Here is a 27,765-nt window from a genome sequence, read left to right as displayed (position 1 = left end):
AATGCGAAATGTTTACCGTGGAGAGTTGAAGGCCAGGGAAATCATTACATCATAACATTAAAGAATTTAATCTTCGTTGACTATTAATTCTACCTGTGGAAAATGACAGGGATACTTGTCTTGAGGTACCAGGACTATTGAAAAAAACTGAAGCTTCTGGTTATTGATGGTGAGTATGGTTTCAAACCTAATGCATGTTTTCATACATTTAAGAATGCAGCAGATATTAAGAACAAAGTGTGATGTACTGTTTGGTTGGAAACATGTAATTGTATTTGGTGACCTACTACAACTAATACCTGTGAATTGACAACCTTTTCTAAAATCACATCTGCATATTGAAACAAGAAAATCTCTAGGAAGTACTGGAAATGTGAATATATGGTAAAACTTTGAATACCAACAATAGCAATAAATAAGTAATGTATAGTTTCATTAAAAAAGAGAAGTCTAATGTGTGTTTCATTCCAACTCTTCAAGAGTCCTCCAAATTCAATGAAGAATGACTGCAACTGGAGAAAGTACATATTTTTTAGAATAAAGCTACTGATATAAGGGAACATCAGGGAGTGACAATACTGCTCACAGGTAAACTACCAGCAAAATTGGATTCTTTGAAAAAGTCTGTATCAAAAAACTTCAGGATTAGAGAAGCAGTTATGTGTCTACGAAAACAGTCATATAATTTTGCTTTTCCATTTAAATGTTGGAGAAGGCTTAGTAAATGGTGCAATGGGTAAAGTTATAAATGTAATTAATTACCCAAACTGAGATAAGGTTGAATACTTGGTCATAAAATTTGATAATGTTTATGGTGTTAAGCATATTGGTCAATGAGTTGTATTTCTTTTGCTAGTTAAAGACTTATACGTTCAGGGAAAGCAGTTCCCACTGTATCTAGCGTATGCAATTCCCATCCATAAATCGCTAGCCTTAAGTGTAGATGCAGCTTTTGTTAATATTAGAGCAACTGTATTCAAAGAAGGAATGGCATAAGTAGCATTGTTGCAAATTAGAGCAATTGCCCAGTTTGTTTTTGATTGACTTTGATGAAAAGAAAGCTACTGCTGATGCAAGTTGTATAAGGGAATATAATTGGTTAAGAAGTTTATAAATGCCCCTCCAATACCCCGTTTATTGGAAACAGTTCATCTTTCCGAAGCGGAAAATTGTAAAACAGTGTACGGATGTTGAACAAATGGAAGCACACAAGGAGAATCCTGAATGATCAAAGAAAAGAAAACTGCTAAATGATGGAGAACTTGTAGCTTCCCTGTTTGAAAACATTTCAGAGATCAACTGCTATGCAAATGCTGTTCTGAATGCTTTGTTCCATTTGCCACATGTAGTAACCAAATTGAACAAAAAAGAGATAAGAAAATCTGTTCTGCACTACAGAGTTTGCTCCAACGTTTACTGAATGATAGAAGTGTTATACATTCTGTTTCAGGAGTCCGAGAGCTTTTAGATATATCTACTGGATCAGTAGTATTTTCATTAATTATTCAACAAGATGCAGAATCATTTATTAAAGTAATGCTAGGCATGTTAGTGCAAGAAGAAGTACGTTTTAATTAGTTATTTGCAATAAGTTACAAATGGAATCATAACTACAATGTTGTGGATTCACCTCCAGCACTGTAATTCATTCTGAACGATTCCTCTACTTGATGTTAACAGATACTGAAACTGTTCCTTTTGAGAAATTTTTGAAAAAGGCCAACCAAAATATGACCTGCCCAAACTGCAGATCAGAGCTCATGTCTACGGTGTTTCTACAAACAATTGGCAAGTACCTTATAGTGATGTTACAACGATGCAGAGCAGATGGTTAAAAATTGGAAACTGAAAAAACAAACTTCGAAGCTGGGCAAATATCCATTTCAGGAAGGACTTTCAGTGCTTTAGCTATCATCTTTCATGAAGAAGTTAATACATACTCTGGACACTACACTGTTTATTTAAGATGCCAATCAGGATGGACAGAATGCAATGACATTAATCTTAAATCTAAATGTCCGCTACCTAGGAGATTGCCAACATCATATCTCTTCTTTCTTCAACCAAAGTTCTGAGGACAATTTGCAGTTAAAATATTTTTTATACACTGTTTTATATTGCATGGTTTATCTGTTTATTTTAAAGTATTCGGCCTATTGGGCGTAATGTCTTAAAAAAGTTGTTCCAAATGTAAGATTCATTTTACCTTCAATGAAGAAGTTTATAATAATATCTAAACACTACATTCTCTAATTACAGTTAAAAACCGAATGGATATACTCCAATTACAGCAGCCTTAAGTTGGAACTAAAAAGTGTTTTCAAAACAGAAAAAAGGACCCTGTTTGTTTCTCCAACAACACATTCTACATACTTCTGCAGGGATTATTCAGACTACTGAGGGCAATGTTTTCGAAAGATCTTTGCAAATCAGAAGTACTTTTATTTTGAAGAGAGGAGTAAATATAACAACTACACTCAACACTCTAATTACAGTCTGGAAGTGGCTAGTCATCCTCCAATTACTGCAGCCCTAATTTGAAACCAAACGTTGTCTCCAAAATTAAAAAAAGTCATCTTTTGTTTCTCCAACCAAATTTGTACGTCCTATTCCTGACAAAAAAGTACTGTATGGGATTTTGTCTACATGGATCATCCGTAGTTTACACAATATTTTGCCTACCAGGATTGATGTTTTGAATAGGATCTCCAAAATTGAAGGCTACTTCATATTTATTTCTGAAATTTTACCAGATATATTAAAATGAGAAATATTTTTAACTTATGTGTTGTATCTTCCACTTTTACTCCCACCTTGGTACCTTCCGTCCACCCCCCTCCTTCCCACTTACCTTGGTATCTCCTGGAGCTCACCTTTGAATGTTGACATACCGCTTGCCAGAGAGCGGGTGGCCTGGAATAAAGTGACAGTTGTACTTCTTCTCTCCGGTGTCACTTTGATTATTACACTGGCGACGATCCTGTGAGGGGGTCAGGACAGGCCATTTCCCCTTGTGCTTGCTCTCGAGAAGTGGGAGATTGATCAGCTCTGCGTTTCTTGCTCCAGTTTCAGCCATCCTGTGGGTGACGAGTGACAGCCCTGGCGTATGGTGGTTTACCAAGTGCGCTGCCAGTACTTCAGGACACTTGTCAAATCCTGTGTACTCTGTCACGCTGTGGCTGATTGAAGAGCACCTCACCATACTTAGAAGAAACCTCGCCAGCAAGATTCTTCATCCCGTTGCAGATCTCTCTCAGCAGCCTTCACTCAGCATGACTTCTGTTTTGCTGACGGCTTCCTGGATCTGGACCGAAGACGCGACTTTCGACGCCTCCTCACGCCCACAAGCGGGCGGAGTGATCGTAGTTGTGCTCCGTTGGGTCCTGGTGCACTCTGCTCGGCTCTGTGTAGGCATTTCCTGGTTTATTTAGCATTGAGTTGCGGATGCCGGCTCTCGTCCACCAGCGGGCGGTAGTCGCTGCAGCAACCTTCCGTGGAAATCAGCACGCCAAGACCAAGATTCCTACTGTTGCTGAGGTACGTTCTTCAGTGGCTGCCTTCGAGTATCCTTCGTATGCGGTGGCATGTTTCCTCTCAGCTTGCTGGTGACAAGGAGGTTGGTGTAAGGGAAATCTACCTCACTTCGGTCCAGCTGGGGGTAGGTTTGCCACGCAGCACTTGCGCAGTCACATTCAGAAAAATCCCCTTGCCATTTGTTTTTGGTTCTGGCATTACAGAAATTTACTGTGAGACGTGTCATTCGGTCAGAGCGCTATTTTGCATTTATTCCTGGAACTTGTGGTGAACACTTTTAAGCTAATTTCACGCTGAGTTCTGCCTGCATTTGGCCATAGATACATTGATATTGCCTTTTGAACCTGGAACTGCTGGTGATATATTTTAAAGTTTACTTCACGCTGAGTTCTGCCTGCATTTGAACTAACTTTCCTGAGCAAATTTCGTTCTACTTACCAGTTTGCCCTAGATTTACTGGTGTTCTTCACTCACTTTTTATCAACTCATTTTTTGCAATATCCGTATTTTCTTATTTCTCTAGTATGGGTACTCCAGGAATATGTCAACTTCCTTCATTCCTAAATGAATGTGGAGATCCTGATATCAATTGGAAGGAATGGACAAAGCTTTTTGAGTCTTATTTGATTGCTATGGGTGGAGAAAGATTTTCTGCATTACGGAAGCAGCATATTCTCTTACACAATATTGGAGTTCATGGTCGTAAAGTGTATGAGACTCTCCCAGAACCTGAGTTGGATGAGGAAGATGACCTAGATGTGTATGAAATAACTATGCTAAAGTTTGGAAATCACTTTGGGGATAAGATAAATGTGGTTTTAGAACGTCACAAGTTTTTTAGTAGGTCACAAGGGAAAAATGAATCTGTAAAAAACTACATTGCAGATTTGAGAGGTCTTACTCAAAGGTGTGATCTTGGGGATCTTAATGACTCTTTAATACGTGACCAATTGGTGAGATGCACAAGCAATAGTAAGATCCAAGAGAAGTTGTTGTCAAAAAATCCATCGCTGGAAGAAGCTATTTCTATAGCTCAGTCTATTGAACATATGGCAAAGTGTTTGAAGGAAATAAAAATATCTGAAGAAGTGGTTGCAGCGGTTCAGGTAGATGCTCCTAATAGAAATTTCTCAAAAGTCAGAAGTAAAGGAGAGTAATCCATTAAGTTTCCAAGAGAACATTCTGACCTCAAATGCTATAGATGTGGGAGCAGCAATCACTTAGCCAACAATCCTATATGCACAGCTCGCAATGCTCACTGTAAGAAATGTAACAGAAGAGGACATTTAGCTAGAGTGTGCAGGGACAGCAACAGCAGCCAAGTCAACGCCATCAAGGAATCCAGCGATGATCAGCTTAGATTTGTGTTCCAAGTAAAGAGTTCTTGTGGCAGTAATTTCTCTGAATACCCCAAATGCAATATTCTAATCAATAACAAATCTATTGAAATGTTCGCAGACTCCTGCTCTCCATTTACCCTGTTAAATATGGAAGATTACAGGAAAATCAAAGGGGATCCAGGTATGCTGATTTCTAAACCTGACATCACACCCCATGGGTATACCAAAGACCCTATTCCGTTGGTGGGGATGGTGGAGACACAAATTAATTTCAAAGGGAGATCCACTGTGGGTAAGGTTTACCTCGTCAGCTCGGGTTCAAATCTTCTAGGGTGGCGTCACCACAGGGTATTATTCTTGACCCCAATAGCAAGGAACAGGTCAATTTGGTCAAAGAAGCTATGGGGGAGTCACCTCTCTGTGACTAATTTCCTCACCTCTTCTCTAATGATCTGGGGTTGTTGAAACACTACCAGCATAAAATAAAAATTAGACAAGTGGCGAAACCTGTTGTACATAAAACTCGCCAAGTTCCTTTACTTTTAAGACAGCCATTGAAAGACGAACTTGACAAACTCTGCCTCTTAGGCGTCATTCATCCAATTGACGCCTCGGAGTGGTTATCTCCCATCGTCATAGCTTCCAAAGCCAATGGACAGGGCATTCGCCTTTGCTTTGATTTACGCAAAACATTTGGATCGAACGTTTCCCCCTTCCTAACATCAACGAAATGCTGAGTACCATGGGTAAGGCTAAGTTTTTTTCTGTCATAGACCTTTCCATGGCATATTACCAAGTAGATCTCCACCCGGATTCTAGGCCGCTAACAGCATTTTCAACCCCTTTTGGCACATACATGTTCGGAAGGATGCCGTTCGGTCTTGCCTCGGCGGCTGCTGTCTTCCAAAAAATGATGCAAAGGGTACTGGAGGGAATTCCGAACAGCATGTGTTTTCAAGATGATGTTTTGGTTTATGGTGCCGATGAAGAGGAACATGACACCATATTTAGGAAGGTATGTTCCAGGCTGTCAAATGCAGGGTTAACTGTCAAAAAGGAAAAATGTAAGATCAAAGTCATGGAGGTGGATTATCTGGGACACAATCTTTCTTTTGAAGGGATAAAACCTAAACTGAGCTTAGTTCAAGCAGAGGAAAACGCTCATTTCCCCACGAACAAGGAGGAGCTTAAATCATTTTTAGGGTTGGTTGAGTATATGGCCAAGTTCATCCCTAGATTTTCAGAAAAATGTGAGTCTTTACGGGAACTGTTAAAAAAAAAAGTGAATTCAAATGGGAAGAGATACACTCTAATTCTGTAACTAACTTAAGAAAAGAAATCATTGGCTCACGTGCTCTGGGGCCTTTTGACCATAGGAAGAGAACCATCTTATGCACTGATGCCTCCAACAAAGGTCTTGGGGCCACACTGTCTCAGAAAGGGGATGGTGGAGAAACTATCATTGCCTTTGCCTCCCGTACCTTAAGTCAACCTGAACGGAATTATTCCGTAATTGAGAGGGAAGCATTGGCCTGCCACTGGGCCATTAACCATTTCAAGTTTTTCCTTTGGGGCAGTAAATTTACAGTTCGCACGGACCACAAACCTCTAACGCACATCTTTTCATCCAGAAAAGTACTCTGTGAATCCCCAAGAATAGCTAAATGGGTTTTAGGGCTAGAGAAATTTAGCTTTAGAATTGAGTACCTGCCTGGTCAGGATAACGTTCTTGCAGACTATTTATCCAGATCTCCTATAGCAGTCAACATCGAGGCTGACCCTTTGGATACTCCCATTCTTTCGATCCATCTTCCTTCCTTCTCCAAAGAGGAATGGAATATCGAAATGGAGAAGGATTCCAAAATGAAGGCACTTAAAAGTCTAATCATAAATGGATGGCCAGACAAATGTGGGGATGTCGTGGATGGTTTAAAGGAATTCTGGGAAGTTAGAAACGAGCTTACCATTTATGAAAACAAAATCTACCGCAATACCAAAATTGTGCCACCTGAGGCCCTAAGAGACAGAATAATAGACCTTGCCCACGAAGGCCACTTAGGGAGAAGTCTCACCAAAAGTAAAGTGAGGAACAGTTTTTGGTTCCCCAAGATGGATTATAGAGTAGAATTAAAGGTAAAGGACTGCTATAATTGTGCAAAAAGTGACAAAATAAAGACCTTACATAAGGTTCCACTTTCACCAGTGGAGGTACCAGTAATTCCTTGGACTAAACCGGCCATGGACATAATTCGCCCCATGGATGCCTTAGGTCCACAGAGAAGGTTCATGTTTGTTCTGGTGGACAACACGTCCCACTGGGTTAATGTCAAATTCCCCCCTTCCACTATGACCAAGAACCTCATTGCTTTCTTAAAGTCAGTATTTTCTTTTGAAGGGATTCCATCTATTTTAGTAACTGACAATGGGGTGCAATTTACATCGGATGAAATGATGACCTTTTTAAAGAATCTTAACATCAAGCATGAGAAAACGGCTCTTTACTGTCCCAAAGCTAATGGGTTAGTAGAGAGGATGAACCGTATGATTAAAGAACATATTCAACTGGCAATGTCTAATGGGTTCAACGTAGATAATTCCCCGAAAGACTGTTTGTGGGCCTACCACACGGCACCCAGCCTTGTAACTGGCATCTCTCCTTTTGTGGTCTTAAGAGGGAGAGAACCTGGCACCAAGATGTACCCTCTCTGGCTAGAGGGGGTAAGTCTGTTGTCTATGAAAGATCAGAAAGTAAGATTAAAGTTCAGCAACATCAATCCCGCTACAAAGAGTGGTATGATAAGAATCATGGAGTGAAGTATTTAAAACCGATTGTTAATGATTCTGTTTTGATAAAGAAACCCACTAGGGTTCAAGTGGGACAGAGTACATTTTTCCTTCCACAAAAGATTAAAGGCATGGGGAAAAATGTGGTGGAGTTGGAGGATGGTCATGTTTGGAGCGGGGACAGAGTAGCTATGTAATGTTCATCCTGTGTGTTATATTTATCTGTTATGTTGGGTAAGGAGATGTGTTGTATCTTCCCCTTTTACTCCCACCTTGGTACCTTCCATCCACCCCCCTCCTTCCCACTTACCTTGGTATCTCCTGGTGCTCACCTTGTAATGTTGACATACTGCTTGCCAGAGAGCTGATGGCCTGGAATAAAGTGACAGTTGTACTTCTTCTCTCCGGTGTCACTTTGATTATTACAGTATGTTTTGTCAGATTACTGTAGTAACGGTAGAAAAAGAAACTAATGAATAACTTGTAGTGAGTGAGATGCATAGTATCATTCATGTGAAGTAATGTACCATACAGGTTTGCTTTTTTTTTTTTTTACAATCATTTGATTATTTATTCCACACTGTTTGAGGATGATGCCTCATATGCCTCATACAAACCATCTTTTAGGGTGAAGAATTATGAGCTGAGACCAGTAAAGAAGAGAAAATTGTATTTTTACTATATACTAATACTAATACAGTCTAACAGTATGAATAATGTGTACTGTTACATTTGAGTAATTTTGAAAATTGAATACAAACATACCTTTACCTTTTTTTTTCTTTTTCAATATTGGCTGCAGTTCACCGTCGTTAGATGTTTAAAAAAAGTTAATCTCCACACGCATTGCTTACTAATATGCATGTAGGGGTTTTTTAAATATAAAGTGTCCCTGCCATAGTTTTCCATTCGTTTTTTGCTCTCAATTTCTAATTGAAAGTTTCAGTGCAATACTGCATATTTCTAGGTAGTCATGCAACAACTTAATCATTCAGACACTTATTAAACAGGGGCTAGCATATCCAATCCCTCACCTACAAAGTGTGTCATACAAGAAATGACTCAGCTATAGAGACACTGTTATACCTACTATTTCACTTATAGACTAGATCGGGCCTCCACTTATTCACTTAAAAAGTCAGTGAAACAGCCATTGACTCACTGATAAACCAGTCACACATCCACTTACTAACCAACACAGTATTTAGACAGGGCTCTGGACAGAGCACCCAAATGTCACTCAATCACTAAATCACTCTCATGCATTAATTGAATTACCCATACACCATTTATGCACTCAGTCAATTGCTCATACACCACTTGTGCACTGATTTGATGATCCATATACCAGTCATGCACTCATTTAAACATTCATGCACCACTCATGCACTTATTCTCATGTCAATGTATCACTAATGCACTAATTGAATCATCCATCCACCTTTTATGCATTCATTCAATAATCCACGCACCACTCATGCACTCATTCAATCATCCATTCACCACTCATGCAGTCAATCACTCATGCACAGTGTACTAATTTACTCAATCACACCTTTCATGCACTTATTCTAACATACATGCACTACTCATGTACTGAGTCTAATATCCATGCATTACTTATGCACTCACACTAATATATATGCACTACTCATGCAATCATTGTAACATGTATGCACCATTAATGAACACATTCTAAAATCCATAGACCTTTCACGCACTCATTCTAACATCCATGCATTACTCATGCTCTTATTTAATCAGAAACACATTTTTCCCTGAGCAAAAATTAAATATTTATCCTTGTAATATAAGGAAATCAAACTCCAGTTTAAAGATTATAATAAAGATACAGATGAGTAATAAACAAAGTCTTTATTTTCAAAATCTGTTGTTCCTCTCCAGGACTTGTTGGTTCAAGATATCACCACAAATACAGCCAATTCTTTTTTGAGTTTTCAATTCATACAGCCTAACAGCCAACACATGTTTCGTCAATGGTTATATTTCCAAATGACTTCCTCAGGGCTGTAAGTTAAACACATCATACATTAATTTTCAACCTCCATTACTAGTGAAATTGCATTTTTACCTCCACCGAAAAAACAAAAAATAAGAAAACGGAAACCGAGAAGTTTAGAACTACCACCATATCGTGTATAGAGTGCCAACCACCAAAGGAAAAGTAAATACTGCACACCATATTCTTGTCCTTATTTACATAACATCCATGACTTGAGTATAAAGCGTGAATTCAAATTCAAGTAAGCCAAAGACCAATAAAAACTGAAAAGAGCTCTCCTACGTAACTATTCTGAAAGAAACGCTACTGACCTTTAGACGGATATAGTAAAATGCGCGATGTTTATATTCATAGGTCTACAATAAGTAAAACATCAAAATCGCCATCAGTCATGGTCCTCATATTATATTATATATGTATATCACCTTGATTGTATCTCCCCCCCAAAAATGGGTAAACATTCACTCACCAAGAGTTTCAAAAAAACGTTTCTCTCTAACTTCCCACTGCTAATTCTGTGTACTCAGTATATTCCAGTCCAAAACCGATCCAATGCGCTTTCCATCTATGGACATCTAATATAAAAAATGCAATATTATTTCAACCACAAAGGTCGTCAGAAGATATGTCGACTACCAAGCCCATTTACAAACCAACTCAATTATTTCCTCAACACAGTTATACGAAAATACCTAAAAGTCCTATCTTTCTAAAACGTATTTAATCCAAGGCCACCTCTCGCTCATGATGAATTCAAATTACCGGATCAGCCCTATCTCTTGTAAACTCACCTCCCGTAACGGGACAGTAGTAAGCAGCGTGTTCTGCCGGATAAAATATTTGGCGTGTTGCACCAGCGCCATGTTTCTGTCGTCATTTATCCATTATAGTGAAAATAAAGAGCGGACTACCCGCTTACTATTGCAGACGACTATCACAATCATAAGCGCCACTACCGCACAGTATAAGTTTTGGCCATAATACAAAAAACTATTTATGAAACTTGTATAAATAAGAATATAATGGGTCGGTTAATTAAATGAGATGGAGCACATCTGGGGTTCTGGGGATGTAAAATGGCAGGAGTACATAGTTTACTATGGAAGATACATAGATGATTGCCTCATAATTTGGACTGGTAACAATGAGGAGTTGATAAAATTTTTCAAATACATGAATGCTAATCAACATAATATGTTGTTCACTATGTCATCTAGTCAGGAGAGTATAGTATTTCTCGACACAGAACTGTTTGTGGCAGATGGTAAAATCAACAGCAGACTTCATAGGAAAAGTACCTCCTGTAATTCAACACTGCAAGCGACTAGTGCCCATCCTAAAGCTCAGATAAATGCAATACCCTATGGTGAATTATATAGGGCACGGAGAAACAACAGTAGGGATGAGGACTTCCTTAGCTGTGTCCAAGAAATGGAAGTGCGTTTCATGAATAGGGGCTATCAGAAGGATACTGTTTGTAAAGCAAAACAGAGATCACTCAAATTACGAAGGCAGGATACTTTGAAATCTAAAAGAAAGCGAGATGATAACAAAAGGCAATATGTGAGAATGATCACAAATTACCATCCTTAGTCTCATAAGATCTATAATATACTTCAGAAACATTGGAATTTATAAATTTCGGATCCCACAATAAATGCTCACATCTATAACAAACCAAGTATCGCATATAGAAAAGGTGCCACACTACGCAATCTGATCAGTCCTAGTTATCCCCAAAATAAAAGATCTGATTATACGTGGTTACATAAACTAAACGTGGGCTCTTTTAAATGTGGGCATTGTAGTATGTGCAGGTTTGCAGAATATGGAATGTTGGATTTTCAATATAATGGTTCTGTCAAATATAAGATCTACCAACATATTGACTGCTCAACCAAATATGTGGTTTATGCCATACGATGTTAATGCCTTAAGATCTATGTGGGCAGCACTATCAGATGCTTAAAAGAAAGAATGGCGGAACATTTTAGAGCTCTAAAAAATCTGGATTTGAGATACCCTATTGTACATCATGCTAGGAATTGCCCAAGTCAGAGTGGCAAATTATCCTTTTCTTTTCATGGAATAGAGAATGTTATGCATGATAACCGTGGAGGCAATAGGGAACTTAAAGTACGCCAATGTGAAGCAAGATGGATACTGAATCTGCGGTCTGTGGAACAGGGGCTTAATGTTGACTCTGAGCTACAGTACTTTTTGGGGTATTAAATTGTGTGACATTTCTGTATGAAATTGATGATACTGTGCCAATCTGTTATTTATAGTAATGGTTATCACTATATAACACTTGTCGCATGTAACACAATTTTTAAATTGGGTAATATGCAGTATAGATCCATTTGTCAATTGATATACCCTAATACTATATGTCTGTTATCTATGAAATTGAGAGTACCTTAGACTGTTAATACTGTTATTGACAAATGCAATATATTGGCTAAATAGTTGATGCTGTTAAGTTAGGAATTTTTAACATGATATTTATATAATTTGGTACGTCAAAAGTAAGACACCAGTAAGCAATTATGAATATGTAAGTAAATGAACACAAAATGCTCTATTATTTAGGAAATGTCTCATAATAACCTTTTTAATGTAAAAATGACTATTGTCTTATACTTGCGTGTAACAAGAGGGAGAGAGAGGACTAGTTAGCTAGTCCGAGTCCCCGAGGGTTTATATGTGATTAAACAAAGAGGACTAGCTTAAGTTGACCAAAGTGTTACAGTACTCAAATTAGTTCTGTCACGGGCACCTTGTTGGTGTATTCATGATGCCCTCACCCACCAACCTAGTTGGTGGCATGCTTCATCATCGGGCCCACCCAGTGACACCTAGTATGTCCCGGGTGTGCTACGAAGCCTGATTACGGCGGAGCTGGTATATTGCTGAGAGTGCAGTGAGGTTGGGTGAGTTGTTATTTAAAACGGCTTGGTGGTGGTCCCAGTACCCGAGGGTAAATTAAATTTTATTAACTGGGCCGTCACCAGCGGTTAAAAGTAAGGCTAAAGGACGCGTGAGGGTGGCGAGTTACTGCCCCCTGCGTCCTTCAGATGGTCGACATGTTTCAGCCAGTGCCTTAGAGTTTTCTGGCTTTCCTCAGGACCGTTTTTTTAAAAAGGTGTGTTGAAATAAAACAGACTTAGTGTTGTGGTACAGACTATGTGATACACTCACTAAGGCGTTTTTCCATATGTGAGAGGGGGATTCCCTTCTCATGCATACGCTTTGGGTTATTAGCCAAGGCTTCCTGGAGGGAAGCGGTAAGGGGATGACCAGTCTTTCTGGTCAGTGCCTGCCTTGTACCTGTTGTCCCGCCGTCGATAGGTCTGATAGGTAGATGGGTTTTAGGGTTTTTTGATTTGGTTTGAGGTTAGGGTTTCTATTGGAACTAGGTTTTAGGGTTTTGTTTCTGATTGGTTATTGGGGATGAGATTGGCTTTAAGGGCTTGGTCTTCTATTGGGTCTAGGGTTGATTGCTAATGTTGTAATTGGTTAGGGTTAGGGCTAGGGATCCCATTGGCTGAGGGGACAAGAGCAGCTGCCTGTTTGAGACTGATCAGGCCTAGGGCCAGAGATGCTGTCTATTTTCACATCCACCTGCACCCACCCACCCCATCCACAATGCATACACCACCATATTAACACACTCACAGCTAATACCAGCACAAATTGCTTACTCTTATACAAAATAATGTTACACAATCACCAAAGCACATTCTGCAAACTGCCTACTAATAAATGCTCGATCACTCTCTGAAAACAAACATCACATCTACGACCTTCTCACTGAGACACAACCTGACTTACTTTTCATAACTGAATCATGGTTGGGATATGCTGTTCCTCTATCAAACGTTCACCGAAAAATTGTATAGGCAAAAGAGGAGGTGGCCTAGCTGTTGTGTTCAAGCAAACATTAAATATGACTAAAGTTGACAACATCTCCATACAAAGTTGTGAGGCCATCTTCACCAGCAGCAACCCTACACCAACTTCCTACTGTAACTTTCTTCTCCTTTACAGACCTATAGCTATCACTACAACATTCCCAGACACACTTCTAGACACAGTTTCAAACCGTATAACACTACACTCCAACCTATGCATTCGACCTGAGCATTTGGTTTGATAAACCCAATATGCCCCATTCAAAAACAATCAGCACTGGCTTAGACGCACTGAACCTACATCAGATTGTCAACAAATCCACACAAATTACTGGATACAGCCTAGATGTCATTTTTGCAAATACAGAACTAGTTATCTTTGAAACAGTGACTCAGATGACATGGTCAGACCACCATTTGCCTGCTTTCCATAATAAAATAACACAAAACAACTCACCTAAAACCACCTTACATGCATCCACCTATCATCCATGGAATAAATCCAATTTTGAACACTTCGAAACACAGCTAACATCAAGTACTGAACTAGACCCTATATATTCTGTTCAAAAACTATATGTGTGGCTACAGGAAGCTTTTGATATCCTAATACCACTAAATACAACACGACAGAACAAAAAAACAGGCACCTTGGAGAAATACAGAGTTAAAAGAGATAAGACAGCAAATTAGAAAACTACAGCACACCTTCCTCAAAACAAACATCAATCAAGACAAACTTCACCTACAGAAACGTAAATGAATATACAAGTCAGCAATCAAAAAAGCTAAGAAAAACAGATACTATTCAGATAGAATTCAAAAAGCTACATGTGCAATTAAAGAATTCTATAAAATTCTCATCGAATTTCATAAACCAAATTGAATAGCAAGAGCTGATCCCAGTACTCAAGAATTCACAGACAAACTGGCAAATCATTGCAAAACCAAAGCATACACTTTGGACTACTATTTAAAACAAAGAAAAACCTCCAGCATCAACCCTTTTCCAAAACAACAGTCCAAGAGAATGCTAACCCAGCCAGTCCATTCCTTCCAACAAGTTTTGCACAATGAATTTATGGACCTGGTCAAAGAAGGCAGAAATGCCGACAGCCCTTCTGAACCATGTCCACCACAAACTTTCAAAACAATTCTTCTGACTACCTCTGCTGCCACACCAGCAAGAATGATTATCATCAACTCTTAACTGCCAGAATATTTCCAGAAGATCTCAAAAAGTCATACTTCCGCTTTAAGAAATGGGGGTCTCTAGTTGGCAAAGGTAGGTACGTTTGTCCAAATAGGGGTCCTCCTTCCTAGTCAGGGTAAGGGAGTTACACTCCTAAAATTATCCCTGCTCACCCCCTTGGTAGACACATTTGCACATAACCAGCGGTAATACAGTGAAAACACTACAAAAGCACACCACACCAGTTTAGAAAAATGTTGAATATTTCTATATATCCAAAACCAGACCAAAATAATAAAAATCAAACATACAGTACTTTAGAAATATATTATACTTTGGAAGATATCCTTAAATTTGCAGAAAGACCTCAAAAACACAGTCCGTCCGGGGCTACCTCGATGCTGAAAACAACAGTTTAACGATTCGAGCCGACCGCGTCGGTACGGGCCAGCAAAAGTGTGGACAGACTCGGTAACAGTACCTTTCTAATTGCAGCTGGCATGCTGGTGCGAGCCTGTTGTGGCAGCCGTCGCGGTTGCTTTGCAAAATGGAAGCGGTGCAGGGTGCGGTGACCTCTCGATGTGGTGCAGGCAGCGGCTTGGTGACGATCATCCAGAAGGCATCGGTGAGACCAAGGCGGTGCTTGATGCCATGCTGGCAGGTTGTGGCACAAGCGACAGAGTAGGTTAGCGAGAGCTCGCATCGGTCGGCCCAGAATGCTGTGGGACGAGGCGGTGCATCATGAAACTTACGAGCGGTGCTCCCAGCCACAATGTGGTCATGGGTATTGAAATCAGCAGCAGTGATGGTGTCGGTGAGACCAGGATGGTGAAGTGAAGCAAGGCAGTGTGTAGTGTGGTGCCCACAGGTCACGGGGCAAGCAGCAGCTTGGTGGCGGCGGTGGTGGTTGTCATCATCGGTGAGACCAAGGTTGCGGTGCAGATGCGGATGGTGCCTTCTGCGGTGCCATCAGGACACAGCGCCAGCATTGGAGTCGGTTGGGTTTCCCTTCTCTGTGGCAACTGAAACAGTGGCTTCAGAAGTGGTACCTGAGGTTGGTGAAGTCTTTGCAGTCCCTGAGACTTCAAAACAGGAGGCAAGCTCTACTTCAAGACCTTGGAGATACTAGCAAGATCAAGTTTCATTACTATAAATTCTCTGCGATGCATCTTCCCCCACCTGGGATTCCACACAAGGTCCAAGCTACTACCTCTCTAGTTTTGTACAAACTCAATTACGCCAACAGCCTCTATCATGGATCATCTTTAACAACTATGAAAAGACTACAAAAGCTTCAGAACTCTGCTGGCAGACTACTCTTACATAAAAAGCCACAAGACCACATCTCCCCTGCCTTGAAGCCCATACATTGGTTACTGGTTGCTCGAAGATTCACATTCAAGCTGCTTTGTATCACCCACAAAGCGATACATGGAACAGGACTACTCTTCATCAGGAATAGAGTCACCAAATACATTCAACAAAAGAACCTCAGCTCTAGATTGGCACCTTGCCTCAAACTGCCACCATTCAAGAAAAACAACATAAGTGGCATATTCTTCTCTGTTCAAGCAGCCAAAATATGGAACTCTTTCCCCCATAATAAGATCCACATATATCTACCTTATATTCAGAAGACTACTCAAGAGTTGGCTCTTCCCCACAGTGTGCAGACAGAATATTGAGTAAAAAATATCGAGTAGCACAATTGAGTGATAAATATCGTGGTTCAGAAATATCGACAGCAAGAATATCATGGTCAAGAATATTGACTTAAGGTAAGTAATATTGATTTAAAAAATATCGAAGTGTTTAATATTGTTTGCAAAAATATAGTTGTTAAAAATATCATTCTTTTAATTAAGTTTCTGTATTTTAGTATATCTTTTATATGTATGTGACATATGATTTTTTTGTATAGGAATTATTTCTATTAGAATTTTGAATTTTTAGTTCTGTAGCGGGTGGTGGGCTTATAGGGGAATAGGGTGGGAAGTAATTTAATTATGTTAAATCAATTGATTAATTTGTATTTAATAATATTGGTTTAATTTAGATTTTATAGTTTTAAATGTGTAAAGTGATGTATTATTAATTCATTAATAATTGGTTGTTAATTAGAATTCATCCATGTTGGATTTTGGAAGTGTAGTGCTTTGTGGGACAAGAAGATGCCACACTTTGGAGGAAGTTGGCATGCTTTTGGATGGCACCCAGCATCTCATTGGATAGAGGTACCCCCCTGCTCGTTGCCCTAGACCACTGAATATGTATGTGAGACCTTCATAGCCTCCAAGATCTGCTGCCTGAAACTACAAGGAGAAGAATCACTGCCCTGACAGAATCTGGATTTGCACCCAAAGGCCTGCACTCTGACTGACTGTGCATCCTGCTGCACAATCTGGTGCTACAGCACTAGGGACTATACCTTGCTTCAAGAAGGATTAAGGAGTGTACTTCCTGCAGGCTACAGGTTAACAAAGCCCAACTGCATCATCTCTACAAAGAGTCCCCATCCTGGAGTGTGTCCCTTGGACTTTTAAGGATTTGTCAAGGTGCACTGTGGGAATTGTAGTCCAGACATCCCAAAAACCATCTAGGAGATTGCAGACTTTGGATTGGTGGTTGGGACACTTGGTACTTACAAGGATACCTTCAAGAAGCACCTCCTGAAGTTTTGGTGAACTTTGGAGAACTCTTGTGAAAAAGCTCCATGGGGTGACGGACCCGACATCGTGAGTCAAACCAACCTCCTTCAACCTCCTTCAACCACGACCCGGCCTGGATCTCAGGTTCGTCCTGCTGAAAGCTCTGGAGCTCCAGATTTCCAGGATTTGACCTGGTCCTTGCAGAAAGCCATGCAAGCAAACCCTCACTGAATCTGGCCTGCCATGGAGGGTCGATTAGCGTCAGAATAAAAAGCTCGATAAAAGTTTCTAAGGGCCTAATTACGATTCAGACTCGCTGGGACGCAGGGGTGGCAGTCCAACCACCCCATTACAAGTTGGGCAGTCAGACCCCATTGCACCACCGCAGCTGCTGGGAAACGTCTGTTCCCTAGCAGTGGCATGACTGTCAGGGCCTCAGTAATATGCTAGTGATGCCGTTGCGTCACTGCCATGCATATTATGAGTATCAGGACTGCAAGTGGTGCCATGGATGTCTTTCCTCCAAGACAAGGCTGGTGGTCCAGAAAGTTGCCTATGTGAATAGGGATGCATGCAGGGGGCACAACAGGTGCCCCATGTGTGTTTGCACGCCAGTTCCTGCATGGCTTGGACTTTATAGTCTATGTCGTGCAGCATCTTTTTGAGGAATTCCCATTGCGATGCCTATTTTCTAGGGCACCGCAATGGGGTCTAAAAAAAAGCCCACCAGACATGAGGAAACTCGTAATCTGGCGGGTGGTGGGCACACTGGTTTGTCAGTGTAGGATCGGGCCTCTGGCGCATCGGTCCTCTCCCACACCACCATACTCATAATCAGCCTCTAAGTGTGGAGGTAACATTTTGACTGTGGCCTCCTGCTTAGTATATCTGACCAGGGCTCCATCGCAGTTGGCCTCAAAACTTTGACTTTGACTTTGTCCCGGTCAAGCATGACCAGATGTCCCAGAGTGGCGCTATATGTTTTTAATCATCATAAAGTAGTTAATCTTTAAAAATTCATTTCTTCCATTTGCTACATTGGATTTTTGTCATTGCGGTGTAATTTTAAAGATAGAAATATTTCCTATTTTTATAAATTGGTTTGGGAGATTTATTGTGTGTTATGTCAAACCTATTTCATGTATTGGTGTTTTTAAATGCTTTACATACCTGTCTCCTAAGTTAGGCCAGACTGCTCGTTGTCAGCTACCAAGAGTTGAGCAAGGGACTAATTTACTGAGACCTTACTAGAACTTAACCTGGGTTGGTGCTCTTATTGCCAGTGGTAAGTGCATACTTAAACCTACCAATGACCCACTTCCCAACAGCGATATTTAGATAAGAGTGTTATTGTTTATGTTGCTGTTTTGAATGTATTTAGTTATCCATATTTATTTGATGTATGTTTATGTTATGTTATGTTTTTGTTCTTTCCTACCATGTGCCTGGGCAATGAACACTGAGATACATCATGCATTCCGCCCAAAACAGCCAGCACAGTGAAGGAAACAGTGGAAAGGTGCATTTGCCAAGTGGCTGTTATGACTTGCAGGATCAAATACCGCAGGAGCAGCCGGGTGAAGCAGGTGATGCTTAAATCTAATAAACAGCCCCTACACAGAATAAACGCGAGTTGCAAAGGCTGTTTTTTCCAGCACAAACACAGATGAGAATAGGATATTGCCATCTAAATACAAGCCACCACTGTTTCCCTCAAGATCACTAAAGTGGGCATCCTACAACTTAATGAAGTAAGCAAGAACCAGCCCATGCAGCAATCTTCTCTACTGGATGGGCAAAAACATTCTACAATAACATTGCATAATTCATGCTCGTTGAAACTACAAGACAAATTTGTTTCAATGTCTTTTGTTAGCCCTGATGGAGCAGAAATTTCATTTAAATTGTTCGGGTGCATTATAATTATGCATCGAGTGCATCCGTATATAATCTTATAAATTTTGGGTAACATTAGGTGTTAGAATTGTGAAACGTATGAACCCAATTAATTACATGACATGTCTTATGGACAAGTGCCTTGGAGAATTAACGTAGAGCATAAATGTAACTAGCAGAACATTAACATATAAAACTCATGCTGTGAAGACACTACTCATATATTAAATGTGTTTATCAATGATATTTCTATTAGTATGTAAATGTATTAGTGAACCGCTATGATGATTATGCGAATTTTATTCCTGAAAGTGACATGTTCTTATGCTAGCTAAAGACCTAGGCCTGAAATGCAAGTCCCTGGAATTCTCGCTTTAGAATTATTAACTGAATTTCATGTGCACTGCAGAATCTGTTCTTTCTCATGTTGCATTGCAAATGGGGAAACATTCTCTTAGGAAAAGTAATGTCTTTGTTTTAGTAGCTAGGCAAGGAGAGAAGAAGTTACAGTTACATGGTCTGGATGTGATAAAGACGGGGATGGATTCACATGGGAGAAGGCATTGGAACCAAGGACAAATTGTTACGAGAGATGTACATTGAGAACATCGTGGAAAAGTATCCGCATGACTGTGTCCATTGTGAACTGGGTGCACGGTGTGAATTATGGGAAAGCCGACCTGTGGATAACTGATTGCTGAAATTAGGAAAAGTGCCCATTTCTTTCTTGCCTTCAGAGAGAGAACATCTCAGAATGAGCTCTTTTTTGTGATAGTGGTTTTATGCTACTTAACTCATTTACGGTGGAAAGACTTCTTGGAAGACTCCACGCACTGACACCTTTTTCCCTGTTGATTGAAAATGCTTAGGTAGGGATGTCATCTTAGCGCTAGAGTAGGGATAGATTAATGCTTTTTACTCATCAACCCTCGATGCAGGGAAATTTGGACTCCTGCTTCCTGATTCTCTGTATCCTACTTCTTGAATTAATAGTCTTGTTCATGTTGCACCGTTTGAATTGGATGCAAAGATTTGGCTTAATGCTAATTTCCTTGTATTTCTTTACCCTCGTGTTGATGTGTCTCTATGTCCAGTTGTATTTGGCTTTGCAATAAATCAACTAACCATATCTAGTTGTCTGTGGATTATTATGCGGTAAGAAGAATTATTGATTAACTGGATATTAACAATTGTCTCCCCTTCACACTTTCATGCTGTGAAAAAGACCCATTGCAGTGTATCTCTAGAAAAGGTTTAGAACTAAAGGGCTCAGCCCTTTCAGCCCCATCGATGAAGGTACTTTCTGATCTGTGTGATTTGCCATTTTATAATAAATTGAGACTCATAAAATTATGATAAATCCTGCTTTCGTTTTTCACATATTGACTCTGCTTGACCACATATCTCAAATTGGCAGTTTAAAACTGCACTGATTAAATTGCTGCAAAATCAAGTTTAACTTCTATCTGGCTCTGCCATCTGTTAGGTCCTCATGGTCTCTGCCACCTTATATGTCATCCAATATGCCTCTCACCATGGCTATAACTACAAACAAGAGCAACATACAGCAGCAGAAACCTGGCTATGTAACTATTCATAAGAACCGTGGTTCACCTAGAACTCATTTATAAACAATTTATATTTGGCAGGTAAATATCTGAGTACACTCACACATATTTATCAAAGCTGTCATATGGTCTAGCTTTTGAAAGAGGGAAGAACATCCATTCAACTAGCAGGAATAATAAATTACATCCATGATCCATCAATTAGGTGAAAATACATGTAAGGAAAATACAAGACTAGTGTGTTGTGTCGCAGTGAAAACACATGAAGAGGAAGGGGGCCTGCAGAAAGCCAAGCCGGATATAGGGAATCCTTAATATGTGTTTACATAAAGCACACAACTTCATTCCTTTAGCTAATTGGCACATGTATACTTTATATGTCATTTAATACAGCCAGTCAATATGTTTGTGTGCTGCAGGTTGTCGGCGGTGTTTCAACCTCGTTTGAATTGTAGAGGTCTCATTAGGACAGGTGATCACGAGACACGCATGTAGGTGAATCATAGAGAGAGTAGTATTAGTAAAGGTTACCTTTAATTAAAGGCAGTCTTTTAGGATTCTGTCTTCTTTATTCGGGTTGCATGCACAACAAAGGCTTGTCTTCTCTTCAAGATATAGTACATTTTTAACGGAACGTTTGTTATGAATTATTAACAGTTTTTACTTTGAATGTGCTTTGATATATGGTTTGTTTTTACATTTTCTTTTGCATTTCCATATATAGAAAGAGCTAATTTAGGTGCTTATATTACTTTTTTGTTTTCAATGTTTCTTTAATATTGTAGTTAATGTTTTGTATGATTTCATTTAATGCAGTGTATGTTTTACTGATAGTTTATCGACGTTATATTTCTCAATATTTTGCATCTCAAAATTGTGTGTGCTTATATAATGTTGCTAGAAGGTCAATACATCTCCTCTATATTGTACTTTAATATTGTGTTGATAAACATATTTAGAATCCCAATATTAGTGTTGTTAATATTGTTGTATTTTACATAGGTGCTAGTCAACGTAAATATTGCGGTTATTTATAGGCCTGGGCAAAAATGTTGCTCCGTTCGCGGAAATTGCGATAATTTGACATTTTCGCGATCCACGGAGAGCGCGAAAATGTCAAAATTTCCGCTTTCCGCAGCTTGGCGATAATTTGTTTCTTGCTCGCGCTGTAAAATAATACATTCCAGCGCGCGCGCGATCGCCTTACCTGAATCCCTGCGTTCGCCGACAAGTTTTCTTGATCCAGTCGCGTTCTCCATGAGATGTTGGATTGTTTTTAGCCATTTGCGCTGTCTCGCGACAGTTCACGCCTGCAGTGACGTCATGCATCGCGCGATCACGTCTTTCTTCTCGCGATCATGCACCACGAGACAATTCAAAACAAGATGGCCGCGCCCGCGAGCAACCACATGGGTAAGTTGGCGACCCGCAACCATGCAGAAAATCTTGCGAACATGCGGGAAAAAAAATTCCGCATCTTCGCGATATTTCCGCTTGTTTGCGATAATTTTAAACATTTTTGCGATAATTTGCGAAAGTGGATTTCGCAAATTCCGCCCACCCCTAGTTATTAATACTTTTGATAGTGGTTTTCTTGACATAAGAAATTGTGATCACATGCTCTCTGAGTCTAATGCGTCTTCAGGTGGTTCTCTATGTAAAAGTTATTTTGACATTCGTTCAACATGTGATTCCATTGATCTACTGAAATGCTGATAACTTCTTCTATCAGAGGTGTCTTTCAGTACTTCTCTAGTAATCACATCTCAATTCTCTAGTAATGTTCCATATTGGGTGCCACTTGGAACTGGAGTTTTTCCTACATCAGATTGGCTCAAGTTCTATCTTGTAGTTGGCAAATGTCTCTTGCATTATTACATGTCAGGTTCATCCTGTGTCTTTTCCTTTCTTGTGATATTGACTGCTGCCTCTCAGTTCTCCACCTTTAATTTCATCATTCACAGGTTTATCTGTGTGCTGATTTACAGAGTGTGGGTTTGTTGCCAGATCTTCGCAGATTATACCTTCTTCGCTGTTCCGGTGTCTCCTGGTTTAGTTGAAGTCCTATAACTGACACTTCTTTGGAGCTGGCTGTGAGGCTTGTTTAAGGACCACCTCTATGATGGTATTAGGGCTTGTTAGGCTCAGACCATCGTTGACCAGGTCAACTAACATGACAGGAAATGTGCTAGGAGCTGGGCATTCTACTGTAGAGCAGTAAGTGCACAAGGGGAAACAATTTCCTTTTCATCCCTTATGCAACACAAGCTTTTTAAAAGGCTGTTTTCTATCATAGAGAATTCCACAATGGCCACAGCCAGTGAGCTGGTCAATGAAAAAGCATCACACCTCAATGCAAAAAAGAAAATCGAGGGAGAATGGTTGTCTCACTCATATTAGGGGAAAATGCAATAAATTGTGAGGGAAGCAAAAAGAACTTGGGGCAAAGAAAGGTGTCATGTTTGCAAAGACTTGTCAGAAATAAGACATTTCTGAAGGAAAAATGTTATATTCCAGGTTTAACTTGGTTGCTTGCGGGTGTGTTGTTGAGGGCTCTTTTTGGGGTGAAAGATTTTAGGGGTTCCTCTTGCCCTCACTGACCATCTTTAATGTATGGATTGTTTCAGTTTCTGCGACTCAAACCAATTTTTTTCAAAATTTCAAGCTAATTTTATAACATGCATGAATTGGAAAGAGCTGCTCCAACATTGTGTGATGCTATAAATACATTATTGAGTTCCTGGGCGTCGTACAAATGCAATTTAAACATCAAAGCAGACAGAGCTGACATAGTCTAGAACAGCATTGCACTTAACAACTTTGGGGAAGATTTATCAAGCAGTTGCGTTGTCCTTGCAACCATGCAAAGGGGCGCAAGGGCAACACAACAACTGGGTAAAATATATCAAGCCATTCCAGGCCACCTGGTGTGGATTGATAACTCTAGAGTAATGCAATGCAATGTGTAGCATTACTCTGCCCCAAGGTGGTGCTCTGTGCGTGGGGTGTAGGTGTTCCCACGCACCACCCATGGATTTTGGTGCATTCCTACTTTTGCCATTACTGGTAGACATGGGAATGGGTTAAAATGATGCACCTCCCCAAATGTGGCGTAACGAGGAGAAACATTTTTTATTTCTCATTGTTATTTCCTCTCTCTTTGTGTCCTGCATTCTGCAGCACACATAGAAAGGGTAGAATGCCTCAGAGGATTGCTTTTGTTAAGGAAAGTGTTCCTTCCTGCACAAAAACAATCCTGCTGACAACCCTGAGTTGGGGCTAGGCAGCCAAAAGAGTGCCAGCACAAGGAAAGGACAAGAATGCACCATATCATGTTAAATATGGCACATTCCTGCGCTCTCCCTTTCATGCAGCGCAGCTAGGCGGCTTGCTGCACTGCTCTGTGTGAAATAATGGAGATAGTGCCCCTTTGTCTTTTTCTGTACTTGTGCTAATCGGTTGGTGGATAATAATTTACCAGCAATGCCAATTATATTAGTTACTTGAGTAATCACAGGGCTTAAATACCTGTCCCATACATTAGTTGCAGACCTTTTGTCCTGTTTACAAAATGTGTCATGCTCAAGTATGCAAACCTTTTGTTGAGACTCAGTGGAAAGCGTCTTTACTTTACGAAGGTTGAGCTTTTTATGTTCGTCCACAAGTGTGGGCAAATTGAGGCTTATGTGAAAATGATCTGAAAAGGTAAACTTGCGGAGAAGAACTCTCGATACATTTAAGGTTGCACATAGATACAATGTGTTCTTTAGATTGTATTTTACATTGATGCTGTTTTTGATTAAAGTACATAAAGTGAATATTGCAAACAGTTGAAAATAATCTTGAAATGGACAGAACAACTTTGCATGCTTCACGAAGAAGCAAAATGTGGGAGCCTCGCACCACTATACTGGTAAACAATAACGTCGACAGCTGAGACAGCCACATTGGAAAAAAATGAATGTAACTTCTGATTTTGATTGAATGCATACAGGAATGCAAGATGAAACTTAAAAAAAAAAACATGCAATGAGGAGCTTCTGCACGTTCACAGCCGGTCAAAATGAGCAGACAGTGTCATGAAACGATTCTCATGAGACCCCTTGGTATCGAAAATATAAATATGTCACCTTACTTAGTTTTACTTAAGTAAATATTTGAATGGCAGATGAAACGTTTTCAAAATTAAACACGCAATGATTATCTTCTGCGCGTTATCAATGAATCTGTGTATAGTATTTTCTAACATTAAAAAGATTTCAAATGGTATTTCACATTGTCAGTTTGAATTTGCTGATCATGTGTTAGACACAACAAGTCAACAGCCGTCAACAGAGTTGCCAATAGCGCAGCACAAGGCTTCTGCTCTTGTAAAGCCAGGTCCACTGGGTTTCAAAGTACCTATTTAATATTTAATATTCTTTTCATCCATTTACTACATAAAAGATGCATCTTAAATCTGCCCTTGTGAATGTGAAAACCTTGATAGTGGAAGACCTGTACTACATTTTCACGGTGCAATAATTTGTAAGAGACAATCCAGTGTCATTGATTGATTTCCCATTCTTCTATTTGTTCCATTTTCTATGCTTCTAAGATAGGAATGCTTTTCAAAAATATTTTTTTTAAATGTGCATTGTACTGTAAGGTCAAAAAAGTCTATGAATTAACTTATGGCGTCAATAAAAGAGAGTCATCGAAACATGTTTTTAAACTAACATCTAGATCAGCGAGAATATTGTTGACACATTTGTGGGTTAAAGACGTATACCAAATTGGTTTAAATGTGATGTACATCATACATAGTAATAGTAGAGACAGAAAGAAATGTTATGAAAGAATGAAAACAAAATGTATCCATCGACATAATAGAACATAGAACTGTTTGACAAAAGATCTGCAACAAAAGGAAACACTGGTGGACTTAGAAGGACAGTCATTGGCAAAAGCAATAGTAATGGGCCTTGAATAGTGCATGCATGGAAATTCATAACAAGCAGGCCCCATGCACTCAATCTGGTGTATTGACACAGACAAACCCATCAATGTACAGTTACACAGGCATAACCCTCAATCAGCAGTGACACAGGTACACCTTTCAATCTGTAGTTAGTGAAAATGATTACACTGCACAAAAAAAGTTCAACCTACACACATAGCAACACTACTCATCCTGAAGTCACAATACGCTGCACTCACCCTGCCCTAGGAAAGGCACACTGCTCTCCATGTACTCATACACAGGCAGACAGTTCAAATACTTGCACATCCCTCAATTGTAAAGAGCAGGACTGGGACAGATGGTGGAATTGCTGACACCAGGCTCAGAAAGTAAACTAGAAAGCTTGAACAAGGCCCACTGTTGCAATCTATAGCCAAACCGGTAGGCTTTTCTAAAGTCTAAATAACCGATAATCTCACATCTCTTCCTCTCTCAAGTTGGAGAGGGTACTCAGGAAGTAATGGAGAAGCCAAACATGGTCGATTCAGCATGTTAACTGAGTCCAGTGTTTGTGGACTTTTGTGAAGAGTCATGGCACAAAATCACCTTAAAAAGAAGGTTTGATGATTTATGTTGCATGTATCCACTAGGGTAATTAACACAATACATTACAAAAATACAACCACCTAAGTGAGGCATAGGATTTCAATAAAAAACAATGAAACAATAAAACTACAGATGTGCGGGCCATCTTGGGATGGTAAAACAATTGGAGAGGGTTGTACTGCTATAAAATCTACACCAGCAAACTCGTGGTACAAAAGTATCAAGAACAGACTTTTGAGGGACAAATTATTAAAAGGTACGTGCATATAGGGAAAAATAGATTTCCTATTCCAAACTCCACATTTGTGTCCCTTGAAAGATATGTACCACATTGCCACATAGATGTGGAGTTAGGCATGGAAAGTCTAGACTTATTTACGTGCTGATATTTTCTTCGATATTTTGACCTCGATAGTCTGCCTTACCGATATTGTGGATTCGATATTCAGGGGGGCATACCTTAGAGAATATGCAGAATAGTGTTCCGAGATAGAATCTAAATTTGGAAGCAACAAACCAGGCCTTTTGGAACTCTGCAAAAGAATGGGGAGCAAAAACATAAATTCAAACAAGGTAACTGAGGTCTTATTACTCAACTAGTACTAGTCTGTAATTGCATGGGAGCTGCTCAGGCTTTCCCTAAAGAAAATGCCTTGTTAAGCTGGTAACTCTGGATGCAGAGAAACCCTTATTAATGAGGCAAAATCTGTCACTCTCACTACCTAGCATCCTAAACACCAGTGACAGTCTAGTGGGCTGAACCAAACATTGGCAAAGAAATCAATGGCTGAAGACAGATCTTTATTGTCTCAGTGCATGTATGCAGCTCTGTGGGATGGACCCACGCATGAATGGCACTACGCCTAAGCATTGAAAGAAGCATACTGGTTTGAAGATAATTTGTGTAAAAATATGTAATATTATCAATATATATTATTAAAAAATATATACACTAATGAAAAAGCTAAAACTATTCTTAGTTCAAACCTAACATTTTTAAACAAACTTGCACAGGAAACAATCTAGATTTCATTGATTGTGAATTTTCCAGATGATCCACAAAATCATGCTTTATTACCCTTGAAAGTGAAGTATAAATAAGATGTTTTATCTTCACTTAAAATGTTCATGGAATATAGTAGTATTAGAATACAAAATAGCAAAAATGCATATGATGAAAATCATGTTCAAGCTCATTTCGAGAGTAGAGCTGTCAATGCTGTTTGCATAAATATTACTAGTGAAGAAGTATCAAAAAATTTAGAAGGTGAAGGAAAGGGTTGCAAGTAGAGATGGACTTTGCTAAAATCAGTACTTT

This window comes from Triturus cristatus, chromosome 8 (assembly GCF_964204655.1).
Source record: "Triturus cristatus chromosome 8, aTriCri1.1, whole genome shotgun sequence".
NCBI lineage: Eukaryota > Metazoa > Chordata > Amphibia > Caudata > Salamandridae > Triturus > Triturus cristatus.
Note: the sequence above shows the minus strand (reverse complement) of the source record.